This window comes from Adiantum capillus-veneris, chromosome 5, assembly GCF_014529385.1.
Source record: "Adiantum capillus-veneris isolate H3 chromosome 5, ASM1452938v2, whole genome shotgun sequence".
NCBI lineage: Eukaryota > Viridiplantae > Streptophyta > Polypodiopsida > Polypodiales > Pteridaceae > Adiantum > Adiantum capillus-veneris.
This window is the reverse complement of record NC_140935.1, coordinates 40,136,649-40,139,550: the sequence shown is the minus strand read 5'-3', so window position 1 is coordinate 40,139,550 and position 2,902 is coordinate 40,136,649. Positions and strand designations below refer to the sequence as shown.

Sequence of the window (2,902 nt, the reverse complement as noted above, 5' to 3'; positions counted from 1 at the left end):
AAAAAAAATGTAAAAACCTGAAAAAGTAGGTTAATTTTCTAAAATTTCCTCTTGGCAAATTCAAGGGATGGAATTTTGTATGTTTTGGAAAAATGATTTCTCCCGAACACTGGAGGGCATGCACCGTGTTGCAACACCGCACAGGACGACCGTATTAATTTCTACCCTAGGGCCTAGGCACGCCCATTTATGGACTATTTGGCGTGGCCAGCTACAAGCTCCAGGTTTCCAACGCTCTCTCCCCCCCCTCTCTCTCTCTCTCTCACACACACACAGAACACACGAAATGGAGCAAGCCTCATCGCCCCCGGTGAATTTCTGGGGTAGCACTCCAGATGCAGAAGAATTCTACGCTGCAGCAGGAGTGCGCAACACAAAGGCGTTCGTAGACACGCCCTATGGACGCCTCTTCACCCAATCATGGCACCCTTTATCAGAAACATCTTCCCCTCGCGCTCTTGTCTTTTTCACGCATGGCTATGCCAGTGATACAAGCTGGATGTTTCAGAGCATCCCCATCACATTTGCGCAATGGGGATACGCCACATTCGCTGCTGATCTCCTAGGCCATGGCCAGTCTGACGGCCTCCCAGGCTACATAGAGGACATACAAACCACAGCCTCAGCAGCCTTGTTCTTCTACAAGAGCGTGCGTGACGGCCCGGAATACGGCCCGGAATACGCGCAGAAGAAGAAGTTTCTGTTTGGTGAGTCCATGGGGGGTGGCCTCACCTTCCTCATGCTCCTTCAAGACCCACAAGGATGGGATGGTGCCATCTTCAGTGCTCCATTTCTCTCAGTACCGGAGCCAGCAAGGCCGTCCGGCCTTCGCCTCCTTGCTTATGGCCTCCTGTTGGGGTATGCAGAGACATGGCCTGTTATGCCTCAGAACAACATCCAGGGCAATGTCTTCCATGACCAAGAGAAGGCAAAGATCATACGGATGAATCCACGCCGCTACAAGCTGCCTGCACGGGTTGGCACTATGCGTCAGCTCATGGTTCTATGTGACATATTCGAGAAAAGGTGTGGGGAAGTTTTGACACCTTTCTTGGTGTTGCATGGCACTGGTGACACTTGTACCGCACATGAGGGTAGCCAGATGCTTTACGACAAAGCCAAGAGCTCTGACAAGACCATAAAGCTGTATGATGGCTTCTATCACTCTCTTCTTCAAGCAGAGCTTAAGGAGAATAGTGAGCGTGTGTACATGGACATTCATGCGTGGATTGATGCTCGTACCTCGGTCCCTCAGTGATGTCATGGATTGCCATTGTTTCTATGAGTCAAATTGAGTGGGCATCATTTGTGCCCGTGCATTTGCATTATAATCTGTTTCTTTTGCGGGAATAGTATCAATGGCTTTTCATCATCATGTTCAGACCATTGTTGTTGTACCGATCTTATTGCTCTGTGTCTCAGGGGTTGATGTTTAACTAAAGGCTTAACTTGTCACAAATTTTGAAAGGCATACGATCAATGTCATTCAAGTCAATGCAAACACTGTGGATGGTTTGTCAGTTGCAACGACGGCTCGCCTTGATTGGGACCAACTTCTAAGGCAGAAAGGATGTATATCCTTCTTGAATTGGGTGGTGGAGGTAGAGGTCTGCTGAAGAGTGGGCAAAGGGGATAAAGAAGTTGGAAGAGTAAACAAAGAAAGAAAGGAAGCGTTGCTGTTTGGGATTGGCTGGTGGATTGCCAAAGCACATGCAAGGTTTGAGGTTGCAATTTTACTCAGGAGTCAATTGACATCTTCTGTTGAGAATCCGTAGCATATTATGTGCATGGTGGATGTGGGCCTGAGTTTCAAGAAGGCAATGTCCATTGATGAGCTTACTACTCCTTGTTTAATCTCAACACCGGTTATGATTCAATAAGAGCAGTTTTGCACAGACGGGGTAGAACCCCCGCCTTTTGTCAGCAAGCTTGGCTGGGTGTATTTTCCAACTCTGCCAAAATCGGTAAGAGTTGAGAAACGGGGTAGAATGACCCCCGGGCGGATGTGCCGTAAGAATCTAATGGGTGTCACACACGCCCTGGCCACCATTGGCGAGGTCAAGGGTTGGAAACCTGGGTTGTGAGGGAGTAGTCAACTAAGCTACTTCTTGGCAATCATCCTATCTCCTTGAGAAAGATTTGTCGTCATTGTTGTCGTTGATCTCACCTCCGGAGGTTCAATAAAGACCCGTTGGAGGCTAGCAGCCTGGCTGGGCTACACAAGGGCTAGAGCCTACACAAGAAGTTTTGGACAAATTCTCACAATATTTCCCACATTGTGACTTATCTCAACATCATGAGCTGGGGCCGGTGGTCCCCTGCCCCCAATCGTACCTAGCTAGGTATGCAGTGCCTTTCGAGCAGAAGCTCATGATGTTATGCATTGCATGAAAAACAATGAGAAAGACTCCGCTTTCCTACATGAGAAAATTTATAAATCTTCTTGTGCTAGTGAACAAGTGGTTATTACAGTGTTTCATCGAGAGTTCTCACTCCAAGGGTGGTTGCCTTAGGCAGCGTTCAGAATTTCAGACTGCCTGGAAGATGCAGGTGGACTTGGTCGTCTTACGCATGTGGCAAGAGACTATTCGCTTTGAAAAAGGAGTTCATGGTCCGGACCCACCACCAGAGCGGACGGCCTCCAACCCTCATAACAAAACTTGTTCTTTGGCCTGTGCAGCGAGGAAAGCGGGCATGCGTCAAGCTGCTGATCCGCTGGATCTGAACCAGTGGCTAAATCAGCAGCCGCATTGCTATTGGCTCCTCGTTGTGCTGCGTTTTTTCGACCTGTTTGTGCATGTCGTCATTGTGAATAAGGCTATGGTCACTGGAGGCTTAGTTGGCTGTAGAAAAAGCCTGCCATTTTCTGACAGCGCGCAACTTTTAACTGGGGTAGCTTTCA

The 2,902-nt window shown here is 48.4% G+C and overlaps 1 pseudogene; it reads left to right on the top strand.

Moving 5' to 3' along the window:
* Positions 1–202: 202 nt before the first annotated feature.
* Positions 203–1,459, top strand: LOC147457182 (caffeoylshikimate esterase pseudogene; annotated as a pseudogene).
* Positions 1,460–2,902: the final 1,443 nt, after the last annotated feature.